The sequence below is a fragment of the Rhinopithecus roxellana genome, unplaced genomic scaffold (genome assembly GCF_007565055.1).
Source record: "Rhinopithecus roxellana isolate Shanxi Qingling unplaced genomic scaffold, ASM756505v1 contig415, whole genome shotgun sequence".
Lineage (NCBI taxonomy): Eukaryota > Metazoa > Chordata > Mammalia > Primates > Cercopithecidae > Rhinopithecus > Rhinopithecus roxellana.
In genome coordinates, this window is record NW_022143030.1 from 37,673 (window position 1) to 62,336 (window position 24,664).

Here is a 24,664-nt window from a genome sequence, read left to right on the forward strand (position 1 = left end):
ACATAATAGATAAAATAGATAAAGGTATAAAATATAGACATAATAGATATAATAGATATAGGTAGAATATATAGACATAATTGATATAGGTATAAAATATAGACATAATGCATATAATAGATATAGGTATATAATAGAGATATAATGGATATAATAGATATACGTATAAAATATTGACATAATAGATATAATAGATATAGGTATTAAATATAGACATATTAGATATAGGTATAACATATAGACATAATAGGTATAATAGATTTAGGTATAAAATATAGACACAATAGATATAATAGATATACGGATAAAATAAAGACATAATGGATATAATAGATATAGGTATAAAATATACACATAATAGATGTAATAGATATAGGTATTAAATATTGACATAATAGATATAATAGATAGAGGTATGAAATATAGACAGAATAGATATAACAGATATAGTTATGCAATATAGAGATAATAGTTCTAATAGATATAGGTATAAAATCTAGACATAACAGGTATAGGTATAAAATACAGACATAATAGATATAATAGATATACGTGTAAAATATAGACATAATAGATATAATAGATATAGTTATAAAATATAGACATAATAGCGATAGGTATAAAATATAGATATAATAGATACAGGTATAAAATATACACATAATTGACATAATAGATATTGGTATAACATATAGACCTAATAGATACAATAGATAGATGTATAGACCAATGTCTATATGTATAGACCAATAGATAGGTGTATAGACCAATGGAACAGAATAGAGTCCTCAGAAATAATACCGCACATCTACAGCCATCTTTGACAAACCTGAGAGAAACAAGAAATGGGGATAGGATTCCCTACTTCATAAATGGTGCTGGGAAAATTGGCTAGCCATAAGTAGAAACCTGAAACTGGATCCTTTCCTTACCCCTTATACGAAGATTAATTAAAAATGGATTAGAGACTTAAATGTTAGACCTAATACCCTAACAACCCTAGAAGAAAATCTAGGTAGTACCATTCAGGACATAGGCATGGGCAAGGACTTCATGTCTAAAACACCAAAAGCAACGGCAGCAAAAGCCAAAATTGACAAATGGGATCTAATTAAACTAAAGAGCTTTTTCACAGCAAAAGAAACTACCATCAGAGTGAACAGGCAACCTACAGAATGGGAGAAAATTTTTGCAACCTACTCATCTGACAAAGGACTAATATCCAGAATCTACAAAGAACTCAAACAAATATACGAGAAAAAAACAAACAACCCCATCAAAAAGTGGGCAAAGGATATGAACAGACATTTCTCAAAAGAAGATATTCATACAGCCAACAGACACATGAAAAAATGCTCATCATCACTCGCCATCACAGAAATGCAAATCAAAACCACAATGAGATACCATCTCACACCAGTTAGAATGGTAATCATTAAGAAGTCAGGAAACAACAGGTGTTGGAGAGGATGTGGAGAAATAGGAACACTTTTACACTGTTGGTGGGATTGTAAACTAATTCAACCATTATGGAAAACAGTATGGCAATTCCTCAAGGATCTAGAACTAGATGTACCATATGACCCAGCCATCCCACTACTGAGTATACACCCAAAGGATTATAAATTATTCTACTACAAAGACACATGCACACGAATGTTTATTGCGGCACTATTCACAATAGCAAAGACTTGGAATCAACCCAAATGTCCATCTGTGACAGACTAAATTAAGAAAATGTGGCACATATACACCATGGAATACTATGCAGCCATAAAAAAGGATGAGTTTGCGTCCTTTGTAGGGACATGGATGCAGCTGGAAACCATCATTCTTAGCAAACTATCACAAGAACAGAAAACCAAACACCGCATGTTCTCACTCATAGGTGGGAAATGAACAATGAGATCACTTGGACACGGGAAGGGGAACATCACGCACTGGGGCCTATCATGGGGATGGGGGAGGGGGGAGCAGGGAGGGATTGCATTGGGGAGTTATACATGATATAAATGATGAATTGATGGGTGCTGACGAGTTGATGGGTGCAGCACACCAACATGGCACAAGTATACATATGTAACAAACCTGCACGTTATGTACATGTACCCTAGAACTTAAAGTATAATAAAAATATATATATATATATAGACATAATAGATATAATAGATATAGGTATAAAACATAGACATAATAGATATAATAGATACTGGTATAAAATACAGATATAATAGATATAGGTATAAAATATAGATATAATAGATATAATAGATAGAGGTATAAAATATAGACATAATAGATATAATAGATAGAGTTATAAAATGTAGACATAATAGATGTAATAGATTAAGGTATACATTATAGACATAATAGATATAGGTACAAAATATAAACATAATAGATATAATAGATATAGGTAGAAAATATAGACAAAATAGTTATAGGTATAAAATATAGACATAATAGATATAATAGATATAGGTATAAAATATAGATATAAAAGATATAATAGAGATAGGTATAAAATATAGACATAATTGATATAATAGATATAGGTATAAAATATAGAAATAATAGATATAATAGATATAGGTAAAAAATACAGACATAATAGATATAATAGATATAGGTATAAAATATAGACAGAATAGATATAGGTATAAAATATACACATAATAGATATAATAGATAAAGGTATAAAATATAGATATAATAGATATAGGTATAAAATATAGACATAATAGATATAGGTATAATATTAAGACCTAATAGATATAATAGATATACTTATAAAATATAGACATAATAGATATAATAGATATAGGTATAAAATATAGATGTAATAGATATAGGTACAATATTTAGACATAATAGATACAATAGATATAGGTATAAAATATAGACATAATAGAAATAATAGATATAGGTATAAAACATAGACATAATAGATATAATAGATATAGGTATCAAATATAGACATAATAGATATAATTGATATAAGCATAAAATATAAATAAAATAGATATAATCGATATAGGTACAAAATATAGATATAATAGCTATAGGTATAAAATACGGACATTATAGATATAGGTATAAAATATAGATATAATACATATAATACATATAGGTATGAAATATAGACATAATCCATATAATAGATATAGGTATAAAATATAGACATAATAGATATAATAGATAGAGGTATAAAATATCGACACAATAGATAGAAGAGATAGAGGTATAAAATATAGACATAATAGATATAATAGATAAAGGTATAACATATAGACATTATAGACGTAATAGATGTATAAATTATAGACATAATAGATATAATAGATAGAGGTAAAATACAGACATAATAGATATAATACATATAGGTATAAAATATAGACATAATCGGTATAATAGATATGTATAAAATATAGACATAATAGATATAACAGATATAGGTATAAAATATAGACATAATATATATAATGCATAGAGGTACAAAGGACGACATAATAGACATAAGAGATAGATGTATAAATTATAGACATAATAGATACTATTGCTAGAGGTAAAATATAGACAAAATAATCATAATAGATATAGGTATAAAATATAGACATAAAAGATATAATAGATATAGGTTTAAAACATAGACATAATAGATATAGGTATAAAATACAGACATAATAGATATAGATATAGGTATAAAATATAGACATAATAGATATAATACGTATAGGTATAAAATATAGACATAATACATATAATAAACATAGGTATAAAACATAGACATAATAAATATCGGTATAAAATATAGACATAATAGATATAATAGATAAAGGTATAAAATATAGACATAATAGTTATAATATATATAGGTATAAAATATAGACAGAATAGATATAATAGATGTACGTATCAAATATAGACATAATAGATAGAATACATAGAGGTAAAATATAGACATAATAGATATAGGAGTAAAATACAGACATAATGGATATAATAGATAAAGGTATGAAATATAGATATAATAGATATAGCTATAAAATATAGATATAATAGATATAATAGATATAGTTATAAAATATAGACATAATAGATATAATAGATATAGGTATAAACTATAGATATAATAGATGTAATGGATATAAGTTTCAAAGATAGATATAATAGATATAGGTATAAAATATAGATATAGTAGATAAAATAAATATAGGTATGAAATATAGACATAACAAATATAATAGATATAGGTATAAAACACATACATAATAGATATAATAGATAACGATATAAAATATAGACATAATAGATATAATGGATATTGGTATAAAATGTAGACGTAATAGATATAGGTATAAATTATAGACATAATGGATATAATAGAGAGATGTATAAAACGTAGACATAAGAGATATAATAAGTATAGGTTTAAAATATAGACCTAATAGAAATAATAGACATAGGTATAAAATATAGACATAATAGATATTATAGGCATAAGTATAAAATATAGATATAATAGATATAGATATAAAATATAGATATAAGAGTTATAATAGATACAGGTATAAAATATACACATAATAGATATAATAGATATAGGTATAAAATATAGACATAATAGATAAAAGAGATATACGTATAAAATATAGACATAATAGATGAAATAGATATAGGTATAAAATATAGACCCAATAGGTATAAAAGTTATAGTTATAAAATATAAACATAATAGATATAATAGATAGAGGTATAAAATATAGACATAATAGATATAATAGATAGAGCTATAAAATATAGACATAATAGATATAATAGATATAGGTATAAAATATAGACCTAATAGGTATAAGAGATATAGTTATAAAATATAGACATAATAGATATAATAGATAGAGGTATAAAATATAGACATAATAGATATAATAGATAGTGGTGTAAAATATAGACATTATAGATGTAATAGATATACGTATAAAATATAGACATAATACGTATAATAAATGTAGGTATAACATACAGACATATTAGGTATAATAGATATAGGTATAAAATATATACATAATAGATACAATAAATACAGGTATGAAACATAGACATAATACATATAATAGACATAGGCATAAAATATAGATACAATAGATATAGGTATGAAATATAGATATAATAGATATGATAGATACAGGTATAAAATATAGATATAATAGATATAATGGATATAGGTATAAAATATAGACATAATAGACATAATAGATATAGGTATACAGTATAGACATAATAGATGTAATAGATATAGGTACAAAATATAGACATAGTACATATAATAGATATAGGTATACAATATAGAGTTAATAGATATCGGTATAAAATATAGACAAAATAGTTATAATAGATGGAGAGATAAAATATAGACATAGTAAATATAGTACATTTAGGGAGTAAATATAGACATAATAAATATAACAGATAAATTAATAAAATAGAGACATAATAGATATAAAAGATATAGGTATAAAATATAGACATAAGAGATATAATAGATATATGTAAATAAAATAGATATAATAGATATAATAGATATAGATATAAAACATAGACACAATAGATATAGGTACACAATATAGACATAATAGATATAACAGATTTAGGTATAAAATATACACATAATGATATAATAGATAAAGGTATAAAATATAGACATAATAGACATAATAGATATAGGTATACAGTATAGACATAATAGATGTAATAGATATAGGTACAAAATATAGACATAGTACATATAATAGATATAGGTATAAAATATAGACATAGAAGATTTAATAGATATAGGTATGAAATGTAGACATAATAGATATAATAGATATAGATATAAAATATAGACATAATAGATATAATAGATACACGTATAAAACATATACATAATAGATATGATAGATATAGGGATAAAATATAGACATAATGGATATAATAGATATAGGTATAAAATATAGACATAATAGATGTAATAAATTTAATTATTAAATAATAGATATAATAGATTTACGTATAAAATATGGACATAATATATATAATAGATATAGGTATACAAGGTAGTCATAATAGATATAATAGACATAGGTATAAAATATCGACATAACAGATATAATAGATATAGGTATAAAATATAAACATGATAGTTGTAATAGATATAGGCATAAAATACAGACATAATAGATATAATAGATATACGTATAAAATATAGACATAATAGACATAATAGATATAGGTATAAAATATAGACATAATAGATACAGATATAGGAATAAACTATAGACATAATAGATATAGGTATAAAATATAAACTTAATAGATAAAATAGATATAGGTATTAAATATCGACATTATAAATATAATAGATATAGGCATAAAATATAGACGAAATAGATATAGATATAGGTATAAACTATAGACAGAATAGATATAGGTGGAAAATACAAACATAATAGATATAATAGATATAGGTATAAAATATAGACATAATAGTTATAATAGATATAGGTATAAAATACACATAAGAAATATAGGTATAAAATATAGACATAATAGGTATAATAGATATAGGTATAAAATATAGACATAATAGATATAATAGATACACGTATAAAATATAGACATAATAGATATAATAGATATAGGTATAAAATATAGACATAATAGATATAATAGATACACGTATAAAATATAGACATAGATATCATAGATATAGGTATAAAATATAGACATAATATATATAATAGATACGAGGAAAAATATAGACATAATAGATATAATAGATATAGGTATAAAATATAGACATAATAGACACAATAGATATACATATAAAACTTAGACATAGTAGGTATTATAGATATAGGTATAAAATATAGACATAATAGGTAGAGGTATACAATACAGACATAATAGATAAAATAAAGGTATAAAATATAGACATAATAGATATAATAGATATAGGTAGAAAATATAGATATAATTGATATAGGTATAAAATGTAGACATAATGCATATAGTAGATATAAGTATAAGATATAGACATAATAGGTTTGGTTATAAAATATAGACATAATAGATATAATAGATATAGTTATAAAATATAGATATAATTGATATAATAGATATAGGTAAAAAATATTGACATAACAGGTATAATAGATATAGTCATAAAATATAGACATAATAGATATAATAGATGTTCGTATAAAATATAGACATAATAGATACAATAGATATAGCTATTAAATATAGACAAATATAGGTATAAAACATAGACATAATGGATAGAAGAGATATAGGTATACAATATGGACACAATAGACGTAGGTACAAAATATAATCATAATAGATATGGGTATGAAATATAGACGTAATATATATAATTGATATAAGTAAAAAATATAGACATGATAGATATAATAGATGTTGGTGTAAAATACGTACATAATAGATATAATAGATATAGTTATAGCATATAGACAAAATAGATATAATAGATATAGGTATAAAATATAGACATAATAGATACAATAAATACAGGTATAAAATACAGCCATAACAGATATAATAGAGATAGGTATAAAATAGACATATAATAAATATAGTTATAAAATATAGATATAATAGATATAAAAGATATAGGAATAAAATACAGATATAATAGATATAATAGATATAGGTATAAAATAGAGATATAACAGATATAGATATAAAATACAGGTATAAAAGATATATGTATAAAATATAGATATAACATAGGTATAAAATACAGATATAAGAGATGTAATAGATATAGGTGTAAAATATAGATATAATAGATATAGGTATAAAATTTAGTCATAACAGATATAATAGATATAGGTATAAAATATAGACATAATAGATATAATAGATATAGGTATAAAAAATAGACATAATAGATATAATAGATATAGGTATAAAATGTACACATAATAGATATAATAGATATAAGTATAAAATATAGACTTAATAGATATAATAGATGTAGGTATACAATGTAGACGTAATAGCTATAGGTATAAAATATAGATATAATAGATATAATGGATACAGGTATGAAATATAGACATAATCAATATAATAGATATACGTATAAAATATAGACATAATAGATATAATAGAGAGAGGCATAAAATATAGACATAATAAATATACGTATAATATATAGACATAATAGATATAACATATACAGTTCTAAAATATAGACATAATAGTTATAATACATATAGGTATAAAATATAGACATAATAGTTATATGTATAAAATATAGACATAATATTTATAATAGATATTGGTATTAAATATAGACATAATAGATATAGGTATAAAATATAGACACAATAGATAAAATAGATACAGGTATAAAATATAGACATAATAGATATAATAGATATACTTAGAAAATATAGACATAGTAGATATAATAGATAGATGTATAAAATATAGACATAATAGATATAATCGATATAGGCATAAAATATAGACATAATAGACATAGGTGTAAAATATAGACATAATAGATATTATAGATATAGGTATATAATATAGATATAATAGGCATAGTTATAAAATATGGACATAATAGATATAATAGATATAGGTATAAAATATAGACATAATAGATATAATAGATATAGGTATCAAATTTAGACATAATAGATATCATAGATAGAGGTATAAAATATAGACCTAATAGATACAGGCATAAAATACAGACATAATAGATATGACAGATATAGGTTTAAAATATAGACATCACAGATATAATAGATATAGGTATAAAATATACACATAATAGATATAACACATAGAGGTATAAAATATAGATATAATAGATATAGGTACAAAATATAGATATAATAGATATAATAGATATACATATAAAATATGGATACAATAGATATCGGTATAAAATATAGACATAATACATATTATAGATACAGATATAAAATATAGACATAATAGATATGATAGATATAGGTATAAAATATACACATAATGGATATAATAGATGTAGTTATAAAATATAGACATAATAGAAATAATATTTATAGGTATAAAATATAGTAATAAAAGATATAATACATATAGGTATGAAACATAGAGATAATAGATATAACAGATATAAGAATAAAAAATAGACATAATAAATATAGGTATAAAATATAGACATAATAGATATAACAGATATAGGTTTAAAGAATAGACATAATAAATATAATACATATAGCTATAAAAAATAGACATAATAGATATAGATATAAGTATGAAATATAGACATAAAGGATATACGTGTAAAATTTACACCTAGTTGATATAATTGATATAGGTATAAAATATAGACATAATAGTTATAGATATAAAATATAGACATAATATATTTAATAGATAAAGGTATAAAATATAGACATAATAGATATAGGTATAATATTTAGACATAATAGATAGATATAGGTATAAAATATATACATAATAGATATAATAGATACAGGTACAAAATATAGATATAATAGATATAGGTATAAAATATAGATATAATAGATATAATAGATATATGTATAAAATATAGATATAATAGATACAGGTATATAATATAGACAATAGATATAATAGATATAATTATAAAACATAGATATAATAGATATAATTATAAAATATAAATATAATATATATAATAGATATTGGAAAAAAATATAGATATAATGGATATAGATATAAAATATGGTTACAATAGATATAAGTATAAATTATAGATATAATAATAATAATAGATATAGGCATAAAATATAGACATAATAGATATAATAGATATAGGTATAAAGAATAGACACAATAGATATAATAGGTATAGGTATAAAATATAGACATCAGAGGTATAATAGATATAGTTATTCAATATCACATAATAGATATAATAGATATAGGTATAAAATATAGACATAATAGATATGGGTATAAAATATAAACATAATATATATAATAGATATAGGTATGAAATATAGACATAAGAGATATAATAGATATAGGTATAAAATATAGACATAATAGATATGGGTATAAAATATAAACATAATACATATAATAGATATATTTATAAAATATAGACATAAGAGATATCATAGATATAGTTATAAAATATAGACATAATACATATAATCGATACAGGTATAAAAAATAGACATAGTAGATATAGGCATAAAATATACACATAATAAATATAATAGATATACGTATAAAATGTAGACATAATAGATGTAGTAGATACAGGGATAAAATATAGACATAAAAGATATAATACATATAGGTAGAAAATATAGACATCATAGATATAATAGATATAGGTATAAAATATAGACATAGTAGATATAGGTATAAAATATAGACATAATAGATAGAATAGATAGAGGTATAAAATATGGATATAATAGATATAGGTATAAAATTCAGATACAAGAGTTGTAATAGATATAGGTGTAAAATATAGACATAATTGATATAGGTATAAAATTTAGTCATAATAGATATAATTGATATAGGTATAAAATATAGACATAATAGATATAATAGATATAGGAATAAAAAATAGACATAATAGATAAAATAAATATAGGTATAAAATGTACACAAAATAGATATAATAGATATAAGTATAAAATATAGATGTAATAGATATAATAGATATAGATATGCAATACAGACATAATAGATGTAGGTATAAAATATAGACACTATAAATATAATAGATATATATATAAAATGTAGACATAATAGCTATAGGTATAAAATATAGACATAATAGATATAATAGATATAGGTACAAAATATAGACATAATAGATATAATAGATATAGGTATAAAATATATACAGATACAATCCATATAAGTATAAAATATAGACATCATAGATAAATGTATAAAATATAAACATAAAAGATAAATATAGGTCTAAAATATAGAGAAAATAAATAATAGATATAGGTACAAAATATAGACATAATACTTATAGATATAAAATATATACACCATAGATGTAATAGGTATAGTTATAAAATATAAACATAATAGATATAGGTATAAAATATACACATAATAGATATAATAGATATATGTATAAGATATAGACATAATAGATATAATAGATATAGATATAAAATATAGATATAATAGATATAATAGATATAGGTATAAAATACAGACATAATAAATATAATAAATATAGGAATAAAATACAGAAATAATTGAAATAGGTGTAAAATATAGACAAAGTAGATATAGAAGATATAGCTATAAAATATAGACATAATAGATATAATAGATATATGTATAAGATATATAAATAACAGATACAATAGATATAGTTATAAAATATAGACATAATAGATATAATATATAGAGGTATAAAACATAGACATAATAGTTATAATAGACATAGATATAAAAAAAGTCATAATAGATATAGGTATAAAATAAAGACATATTAGATATAATAGTCATCGGTATAAAATATGGACATAATAGATATATTAGATATAGGTATAAAATATAGACATAATAGATATAATAGATAAAGGTATAAAATATAGACAGAGTGGATATAATAGATATGGGTATAAAATATAGCCATAATAGATATAAGAGATATAGGTATAAAATATATACATAATAGACATTATATATATAGGTATAAAATATAGACATAATAGATATAGGTTTAAAATATAGACATAATAGATATAAGTATAAAATATCGACATAATAGGTATAGGTATAAAATATATACATAATAGATATAATAGAAATAGGTATAAAATATCGACATAATTGATATAATAGATATAGTTATAAAATATAGACATAATAGATATAGATATAAAATACAGACAAAATAGATTTAACAGATATAGGTATAAAATATAGACATAATAGATATAATAGATATAGGTATAAAATATACACATAATAGATATCGGTATAAAATATAGACATAATAGATTTAATAGATAGAGTTATAAAATATAGACTTAATAGATATAATAGATATAGGTATAAAATATAGACATAAGAGATATCGGTATAAAATATAGACAATAGATTTAATAGATATAGTTATGAAATATAGACATAATAGATATAATAGATATATGTATAAAATATACACATAATAGATATAGGTATAAAATATAGACAAAATAGATATAGGTATAAAATATAGATATAGATATAATAGATATAGGTATAAAATATAAACATAATAGATATTATAGAGATGGGTATAAAATATAGAAATAATAGATATAATAGACATAGCTGTAAAATATAGACATAGTAGATATAATAGATATAGGGATAAAACATAGACATAATTAATATAACAGATATAGGTATAAAGTATAGACATAAAAGCTATCGGTATAAAATATAGACATAACAGATATAATAGATATAGTTATAGACATAATAGTATAGTATAGACATAATAGATATAATATAGGTATAAAATATAGACATAATATATATAAGTATTAAATATAGACATAATAGAAACAATGGATATAAGTATAAAATATAGACATAATAGATATAATAGATATAGGTATAAAATATTGACATAATAGATATGGGTACAAAGTATAGACATAATGGTTATATTAGATATAGGTATGAAATATAGACATAATAGATATAATAGGTATGGGTTTAAAATAAAGACATAATAGACATAATAGATATGGGTATAAGATATATACATAATAGATATAATATAATAGACATATGTATAAAATATAGACATAATAATTTTAATAGATATAGGTATAAAACATTGATATAATAGATATAATAGATATAGGTATAACATACAGACATAGTAGATATAATACATATTGGTATAGAATATAGACATTATGGATATAATAGATAAAGATATAAAATATAGTCATAATAGATATAATAGTTATAGGTATAAAATATGGATATAATAGATATGATAGATATAGGTATAAAATATAGACAGAGTAGATATAATAGATATAGGTATAAAATATAGACATAAAAGCTATCGGTATAAAATATAGACATAAAAGGTATAATAGATATAGTTATAAAATATAGACATAATAGATATATGTATAAGACATAGACATTAGATACAGGTATAAAATGTAGACATAATAGATATAATAGATATAGGTATAAAATATAGACATAATAGATATAATAAATATAGGAATAAAATATAGACATAATTGAAATAGGTATAATATATAGACAAAATGGATATAAAAGATGTAGGTATAAAATATAGACATAAGAGATATAATAGATATAGGTAAAAAATATAGACATAATAGATATAATAGATATATGTATAAGATGTAGACATAATCGATATAATAGATCCAGGTATAAAATATAGACATAATAGATATAATAGATATAGGTATGAAATATAGACATAATAGATAAAATAGATATACGTATAAAATATAGACATAATAGATATAATAGATATAGGTATAAAATATAGACATAATAGACATGATAGTTATAGGTATAAAACATAGACATAAGAGATATAATAGATATAGGTAAAAAATATAGACATAATAGATATAATAGATATATGTATAAGATGTAGACATAATCGATATAATAGATCCAGGTATAAAATATAGACATAATAGATATAATAGATATAGGTATGAAATATAGACATAATAGATACAATAGATATAAATATCAAATATAGACATAATACAAATAATAGGTATAGGTATGAAATATAGACATAATAGATATAATAGATATAGGTATAAAATTCAAAAATAATAGATATGATAGATATAGTTATAAAATATAGACATAATAGATACAATAGATAAAGGTATAAAATATAGACATAATAGATATAATAGATATAGGTATAAAATATAGACATAATAGATATCACATATATAGGTATAAAATATAGACATAATAGATATGATAGATATAGGTATAAAATATAGACATAATAGATATAATAGGTACAGGTATAAAATATAGACCTAATATATATAATAGATTTAGGTATAAAATATAGACATAATAGATATAATAGATACAGGTACAAAATATAGATATAATAGATATAAAAGATATATATGTATAAAAAAAAGATATAATAGATACAGGTATAAAATATAGACATAACTGATATAATAGATAACGTTATAAAATATAGATATAATAGATATTGGTATAAACTATAGATATAATAGATATAATAGATATACGTATAAAATATAGATATAATTGATATAGTCATAAAATATAGATATAATAGATATAATAGATATTGGTATAAAATATAGATATAATAGATATAATTACAAAATATAAATCTAATAGATATAATATATAGGTATTAAATATAGATGTAAGAAATCTAGGTATACCCATCAACTCGTCAGCACCCATCAATTCATCATTTATATCTTGTATAACTCCCCAATGCAAGCCCTCCCTCCTCCCCCCTCCCCCCTCCCCATGATAGGCCCCAGTGCGTGATGTTCCCCTTCCCGAGTCCAAGTGATCTCATTGTTCAGTTCCCACCTATGAGTGAGAACATGCGGTGTTTGGTTTTCTGTTCTTGTGATAGTTTGCTAAAGTATAATAAAAAAATATATATATATATAGGTATAAATTGTAGTTATAATAGTTATAGACATAAAATATAGACATATTAGATATAATAGATATAGATAGAAAATATAGACATAATAGATATGGTTATTAAATATAAACATAATAGATATAAGACATATAGGTGTAAACTCTAAATATAAGAAATATAATAGATATAGGTATAAAATATAGACATAATAGATATAATAGATGTAGGTATACAATATAGACATAATAGACATAATAGATATAGGTACAAAATATAGACATAATAGATATAATAGATATACGTATAAAATATACACTTAATAGAAATAATAGATATAGGGATAAAATATAGACATAATAGATATAATAGATACAGGTATAAAATATAGTAATGAAAGATATAATAAATACAGGTATGAAATATAGACACCAGAGACATAACAGATATAAGTATAAAAAATAGACGTAATAAATATAGGTATAAAATATAGACATAATAGATATAATAGATATAGGTTAAAAAAATAGACATAATAGATATAATACATATAGGTATAAAATACAGACGTAACAGATATAATACACATAAGTATAAAAATAGACAAAATAGATATAATAGATATAGGTATAAAAAATAAACATAATAAATATAATAGATACAGGTACAAAATATAGATATAATATATATAGGTATAAAATATAGCTAAAATAGATATAATAGATATATGTATAAAAAATAGATATAATAGATACAGGTATAAAATATAAACAATAGATATAATAGATATAGGTATAAAATATATATATAATGGATATAATTATAAATTATAAATATAATAAATATAATAGATATAGAAAAAATGTAGATATAATAGATATAGGTATAAAATATGGTTATAATAAATATTAGTATTCAATATAGATATAATAGTTAATGTAGATATAGGCATAAAATATAGACATAATAGATATGATAGATATATGTATAAAATATAGATATAATAGATATAATGGATATAGGTATCAAATACAAATGTAATAGAAATAGCTATAAAATATAGATATAGTGGATATAATAGATATAGGCATAAAATACAGACATAATAGATATAATACATATACGTATAAAATATAGACATAATAATATAATAGATAAAGATATAAAATACAGACATAATAGATATAATAGATATAGGTATAAAATATAGACATAATATATATGGGTATAAAATATAAACATAATATATATAATAGATATAGGTATAAAATATAGACATAATAGATATAATAGACATAGCTATAAAATAGAGACATAATAGTTACAATAGATATAGGCATAAAATATAGACATAAGAGACATAGGTATAAAATATAGACATAATAGATATAATAGATATGGTACGAAATATAGACGTAATACATATAGTCGATACAGGTATAAAATATAGACATAATACATATAATCGATACAGGTATAAAATATAGACATAGTAGATATAGGTATAAAATACAGACATAATACATATAATAAGTATAGGTATAAAATATAGACATAATAGATATAATAGATATAGGTATAAAATATAGACATAATAGATATAACAAATATAGGTATAAAATAGAGACATAATAGATTTGACTGATATAGGTATAAAATATAGAGGTAATAGATATAATAGACATAGGTGTAAAATATAGACGTAATAGATATAATAGATATAGGTACAAAATACACACATAATAGATATAATAGATAAAGGTATAAAATAGAGATATAATAGATATAGGCATAAAATACAGATATAATAGATATAATAGATATACGTATAAAATATAGATATAATTGATATAGTCATAAAATATAGATATAATAGATATAATAGATATAGGTATAAAATATAGACAGAATAGATATAGGTATAAAATATAGACATAATAGATATAATAGCTTTAGGTATAAAATATAGATATAATACCTATAATTATAAAATATAAATATAATAGATATAATAGATAAAGGTATAAAATATAGATATAATTGATATCGGTATAAAATATAGTTATAATAGATATAGGTATAAAATATAGATATAATAGATATAATATATATAGGTATAATATATAGACATAAGAGATATAATAGATATAGGTATCAAAAATAGACGTCATAGATATAATAGATAGAGGTATACAATACAGACATAATAGATATAATAGATATAGGTATAAAATATAGACATAATAGATATAATAGATATAGGTGTACGATACAGACATAATAGATATAGTAGATATAGGTATAAAATATAGACATAATAGATATAATAGATATAGGTATAAAATATAGACATAATAGATATAATACATATAGGTGTAAAATATAGACATAATAGATTTCGATATAAAGTAAAGACATAATATATATAATGGATATAGATATAAAATATAGACATAATATATATTTATAAAATATAGACATAACAGATATAATAGATATAGGTATAAAATATAGACATAATAGATATAATAGATATAGTTATGAAATAGACATAATAGATACAATAGATATAGGCATAAAATATAGACATAATAGATATGATATATATAGCTATAACATATAAACATAGTAGATATGATAGATATAGTTATAAAATATAGACATAATAGATAGAAATAGGTATAAAATATAGACATAATAGATATAATAGATATAGGTGTAAAACATAGACATAATAGATATAATAGATACAGGTATAAAATATAGATATAATAGATATAGGTATGAAATATAGATATAATAGATATAATAGATATAGGTATAAAACATAGACATAATAGATATAGTAGATACAGGTATAAAATATAGATATAATAGATATAGGTATAAAATATAGATATAATAGATATAATATATGTACGTATAAAAATAGATATAATAGATACAGGTTTAAAATATAGACAATAGATATAATAGATATAGTTATAAAATATAGATATAATAGATATAATTATAAAATATAAATATAATATATATAATCGATATAGGTATAAAATATAGATATAATAAATATAGGTATAAAATATAGTTATAATAGATTTAGGTATAAATTATAGATATAATAGATATTATAGATATAGTTATAAAATATAGACATAATAGATATAATAGATATAGATATAAAATATAGATATAATGGATATAGATATCAAATATAGATACAATAGTTATAGGTATAAAATATAGATATAGTGGATATAATAGATATAGGTATAAAATATGGACATAATAGATATAATGGATATAGGTATAAAATATAGACATAAGAGGTATAATACATATAGGTATAAAATATAGATATAATAGATATAATCGATATAGGTATAAAATATAGACATAAGAGATATAGGTATAAAATATAAACATAAAAGATATAATAGATATAGGTAAAAAATATAGATATAAGAGATATAATAGATATAGGTATAAAATATAGACATAATAAATATAATCGATACAGGTATAAAATATACACATAATAGATATAGGTATAAAGTATAGGCATAATAGATATAATACATATCGGCATAAAATATAGACATAATACATACAAAAGATATAGGTATAAAATATAGATATAAAAGATACAATAGATATAGTATAAAATATAGACATAATGGATATAATAGATATAGGTATAAAATATAGACAGAATAGATATGATATGTATAGGTATAAAATATAGACATAATAGATATGATAGATATAGGTATAAAATATAGACATAATAGATTTAAGTATAAAATATAGACACAATAAATATAATAGGTATACGTATAAAATGTAGACATAATAGCTATAGGTATAAAATATAGACATAATAGATATAATAGATACAGGTATGAAATACAGACATAATAGATATAATAGATAGAGGTATAAAATATAGACATAATAGATATAATAGAGAGAGGTATAAAATATAGACATAATAGATATAGGTATAAAATATAGACACAATAGATCTCGGTATCATCTGCAGAATATGGTACTAATGCAAAGGAGTCTGTAACAGACTATACTACACCCTCTTCTTCTCTGCCTAACACTGTGGCTACTAATAACACAAAGATGGAGGATACTTTGGTTAATAATGTGCCCCTGCCTAACACCCTTCCCTTCCCTAAGAGAGAGACTATACAACAGAGCTCCAGCCTAACTTCAGGTCCTCCCACTACTTTCAGCCTCACCTTCAAGATGGAGTCTGCACGCAAGGATAGGGAGAATTCTCCAAATGTAAGGGAAAAGGGGTCTCCAGTAACTTCCACAGCACCTCCAATTGCAACTGGAGTCAGCAGTAGTGCCAGTGCACCAAGCACTGCTAATTATAATTCGTTCTCAAGTGCATCGATGCCCCAGATTCCTGTTGCTTCAGTCACTCCTACAACATCACTATCAGGAGCTGGTACGTACACTACCTCTTCTTTGAGCACAAAATCTACAACCACATCGGACCCTCCAAATATTTGTAAAGTGAAACCTCAGCAGTTGCAGACAAGCAGCCTGCCTTCTGCAAGTCATTTTTCACAGTTAAGCTGTATGCCTTCCCTTATTGCCCAGCAACAACAGAGTCTGCAAGTTTATGTGTCTCAGTCTGCAGCAGCTCAAATCCCAGCCTTCTATATGGACACAAGTCATTTATTTAATACCCAGCATGCACGATTGGCTCCACCATCCTTGGCTCAACAACAGGGTTTCCAACCAGGTCTCTCTCAGCCAACTTCAGTTCAGCAGATTCCAATCCCTATTTATGCACCACTGCAAGGGCAGCATCAAGCCCAACTGAGTTTGGGGGCTGGACCTGCTGTTTCCCAGGCTCAGGAATTGTTCAGCTCTTCACTTCAACCATATAGATCTCAGCCAGCTTTTATGCAAAGCAGTTTATCCCAGCCATCTGTGGTCCTTTCTGGGACTGCTATTCACAACTTTCCAACTGTCCAACACCAAGAACTTGCCAAGGCACAATCTGGTCTTGCCTTTCAGCAAACATCAAATACCCAGCCTATTCCCATATTGTATGAACATCAACTGGGGCAGGCATCAGGACTAGGAGGTTCCCAGCTGATTGACACACATCTTCTCCAGGCTAGAGCAAATCTTACCCAGGCTTCAAATCTTTATTCTGGACAAGTACAACAGCCTGGTCAGACAAATTTTTATAACACTGCCCAGTCACCAAGTGCTCTCCAGCAGGTTACAGTACCTTTACCAGGATCCCAGCTTTCCTTGCCTAATTTTGGATCTACAGGGCAACCTCTAATTGCTTTGCCTCAGACTCTTCAGTCCCCGTTACAGCATACCACTCCCCAAGCACAGGCTCAGAGTCTGAGTCGTCCTGCACAAGTAAGCCAGCCTTTCAGAGGATTAATTCCTGCTGGAACACAGCATAGCATGATTGCAACCACAGGAAAAATGTCTGAAATGGAACTAAAAGCCTTTGGAAGTGGCATTGATATAAAACCAGGCACACCTCCAATCGCTGGTAGAAGCACCACACCAACATCTAGTCCCTTCCGGGCTACTTCTACAAGTCCGAACAGCCAGTCCAGCAAAATGAACAGTATTGTCTAACAGAAGCAGTTCCAGTCAGCCCCTGCCACTGTGAGAATGACACAACCGTTTCCTACACAGTTTGCACCCCAGAAGAGAGCTGTGGGAAGAGGAGTCAGCCACAAGACATTTGGTCCTAGGTGTTGGCAAAGCAGAGAGCAGAGGTTCTTCAGTCCACGCAACGGTTCTTCTCTGAACAGCATCAGAGCAAACAGATAGGAGGCAAAGCCCAGAAAGTGGACAGTGATTCAAGTAAACCTCCTGAAACACTGACCGACCCTCCTGGTGTCTGTCAGGAAAAAGTAGAAGAAAAGCCACCCCCTGCACCCTCCATAGCCACCAAACCTGTTAGAACTGGACCAATCAAACCTCAGGCAATCAAAACCGAAGAAACAAAATCTTAAAGGCTATGGTTTATTGCAGGGGATTGGGGGTGGGGGGAGGGAAAACATGGAGAATTAAGTCAGATAATGCCAGCAGCCAAAGGGGCAAAATGGTCCGTGACATTATCCTGTTCAGAGCTTGGAGATATACAAGGGACATAGGAGCAATTTACACTGACACATAGCTGCTGTACCAGTAAAAATGAGGCTTTGCAAGCTTGTACCTACTATATAACATGCACTCGGTTGATGGCCACGCATCTTCAGTCAGAATTTATATATAAATATATGCACCCATTTTTTTGAGTGCATATAATTTAGACCTAAAAATCCTTATGATTAGATGAAACACCAAAAATATAAGAAAAATAACACGGCAGAGGAATAGCTCAGCCTGAACAGTGTGATGGTCCCAGCTAATACATCAGATGCGGTTTTTTTGCTCCCTTATGTTCCTTGGATATGGTTATGGCATTTGTAGGCTTGGAGGTGAAGAACTGAAGATAACTGGTGCTGGATAGAGGAGCCTTATTTTTTATTATGGCAGCTTGCTATTTTTATAACATGGTGATTGAGTTGAACACAATCAAAGTACAGTAGTAACTGATCTCCCCTTCTTCCTGGATGAATGAGCAGATGAGTAAATATTGATGTCAGCATCCTTGAACCATATCATAGTGAGCAGTGTTTGGCTACTGCTTCTGTTTGAAATGATGCTGTGTTTGGTTGTGGTCCGAAGCTTTGAAGCGCTACTTAGCATCTCCTTTCTTCCATGGAGCTCTAACCATTCAAACATGACAGATTTGGTAAAATGCTAGTTAGGTTGAGTCTTCCTTGCCCCACTCAGTCATCTTTGTATGAATCCCATGGTTCTGGGGTTTTTTTCTTTTTTTCCTTTTTCTTTTTTCTTTTTTCTTTTTTTTTCTTTTTTTTTTTTTTTTTTTTTTTTTTGTTAAACCAGTTTTTAGCTGGTGTTTAGCTGGTGTTTATGAAGAACAGTGAGTACCTAGAACTGTGCCACTAATTAAAGGAAATCCTAAGAAGGTGCATTTCTTTACAGAGCTGTGTCATGCCATCCTTTGGGCCCTCTGCTGGAAAAGTAGAATCAAGTCTCAAATAATGCCTTTTTAATTGTATCCTCTAGTATTATAGATATAGGACAGTACTGTATCATACCTCTGTGAATGTAAAATATCTTGTACCTGCTTTATGATACGTAGTAGTGACCGTGCTTTATCAGAGCTGTTTTTAATGATGTTATTCTAGAATGTTTTATTTCCAGATGATGATTCAGAAGCTAATTTTAAAAAATGGTGCCAGGTACCACAACAGTAACAGAACTTTGCAATTTTCTGGGGTTTTGTTTTTTACCTCCCCCCCCCTTTTTTTTAAATGGAGTGTGCTGGATGTCTCTATAATTTTATTCAGATGACTGCAGAACCTGGAAAAGCTGTTGCTGCTATTGATGCATAACATACTGCTATTGGTCTCTTTATATAAATATATATATATACATATATATATATAATTTGAATTTTTGGAAACTTTAGCTGTGCTGTCAACTTTGGAAAAAGTATCCCAGTTTACTGTGTTGAGTTGGCATTCTACAGAAATTAACAGCCATATTGGTCTAGAAATGTTAAACTTAATTTTTTCCATTTGTACAGGGGTAACGCACTGTATTAAATATGTAAGGTCTTATCTACATGGGTTTGATTACAGAAACTAATAAAGTATTCTCTAAATAAAAAAAATAAAATAAAATAAAATAAAATATAGACATAATAGATATAGGTAAAATACACAGACATAATAGATATAATAGATATAGATATAAAATATATACATAATAGATATAGGTACAAAATATAGAGAGAATAGATACAACAGATATAGTTATACAATATAGAGATATTAGTTATAATAGATATAGGTATAAAATATAGACATAATAGATATAATAGATATAGGTATAAAATATAGACATAATAGATATAGGTATAAAATATAGACATAATGGATATAATAGATACATGTATAAAATATAGACATAATAGATATAGGTATAAAATATAGACGAAATAGGTATAATACATATAGGTAAAAAATATAGACATAATAGACATAATAGATATATGTATAAAATATAGACATAATAGATATAGGTATAAAATATAGACATAATAGATATAATATATATAGTTATAAAATACAGACATAATAGTTATAATAGATATAGGTATAAAATATAGTTATAATAGATATGGGTATAAAATATAGATATAATAGATATAGGTATAAAATATGGACATAATCGATATAACAGATATAGGTATAAAATATAGACATAAAAGATATAATAGATACAGGTATAAAATATAGATATAATAGATATAGGTATAAAATACACATATAATAGATATAGTTATATAATATAAATATAAAAGATATAATAGACACAGGTATAAAACACAGACATAATAGATAAAGATATAAAATATAGTTATAATGGATATAATGGATATATGTATAAAATATAGATATAATGGATATAATAGATAGAGGTATAAAATATAGACATAATAGATATAATAGACATAGGTATAAAATAGAGACATTATAGATATAATAGATATATGTAAAAATATAAACATAATAGATATAGGTATAAAATATAGACATCATAGATACAAGAGATATAGGTATAAAATATAGACATAAAGGATATAATAGATATAGGTATGAAATATAGACATAATACATATAATAGATAGAGGTATAAAATATAGACATAATAGATATAATAGATATAGGTGTAAAATGTAGACATAATGGATATAATAGATAGAGGTATAAAATATAGACATAATAGATATAGATATAGGTATAAAATACAGACATTATAGATATAATAGAAATAGGTATAAAATATAGACATAATAGATATAGGTATAAAATACAGACATAATAGATATAGGTATAAAATATAGACATAATAGTTATACCTATAAAATATAGCCATAACAGTTATAACAGATATAGGTATAAAATATAGACATAATAGATATAATAGATATAGGTATAAAATATAGACATAGTTGATATAATAGATATAGGTATAAAATATAGACATAATAGATATAGGTATAAAATATAGACATAATAGATATAATAGATATAGGTATGAAATACAGACATAATAGTTATTATAGATATAGGTATAAAATATAGACAAAATAGATGTAATATACATAGGTATAAAATATAGACATAATAGATATAATAGATATCGTTATAAAATATAGACATGAAAGATATAATAGATAGGGTTATAAAATATAGACATGAGATATAGGTATAAAATATCGATACAATAGATATAATAGATATACGTATAAAATATAGATATAATAGATATAGGTATAGAATATAGATATAAAAGATATAATAGATATAGGTATAAAATATAGATATAATAGATATAATAATAAAATATGAATACAATAGATACTATAGATAAAGGTATAAACTATAGATATAATAGATATCGGTATATAATATAGTTATAATAGATATAGGTATAAAATATAGACATAAGAGATATAATAGATATAGGTATAAAATATAGACATAATCGATATAATAGATATAGGTATAAAATATGGACATAATAGATATAATAGATATAGGTATAAAATATATACATAATAGATATAGGTTGAAAACATTGACATAATATGTATAACAGATATAGGTACAAAATATAGACATAATAGATATAATAAATATAGGTATAAAATATAGACATAATAGATATAGGTATAAAATATAGACATAATAGATATAGGTATATTTAGACATAATAGATATAATAGATATAGGTATAAAATATAGACATAATATGTATAATAGAAATAGGTATAAAATATAGACACAATAGATATAGGTGTAAAATATAGATATA

At 23.6% G+C, this 24,664-nt stretch overlaps 1 pseudogene across 1 annotated transcript; it reads left to right on the top strand.

Moving 5' to 3' along the window:
- The first annotated feature begins 18,730 nt into the window (after positions 1 to 18,730).
- Positions 18,731 to 21,083, top strand: LOC115895989 (annotated as a pseudogene). Its single transcript, XR_004056027.1, has 2 exons — positions 18,731 to 20,416; positions 20,470 to 21,083. The product of XR_004056027.1 is annotated as a protein PRRC2C pseudogene (transcript).
- The last annotated feature ends 3,581 nt before the right edge of the window (positions 21,084 to 24,664 follow it).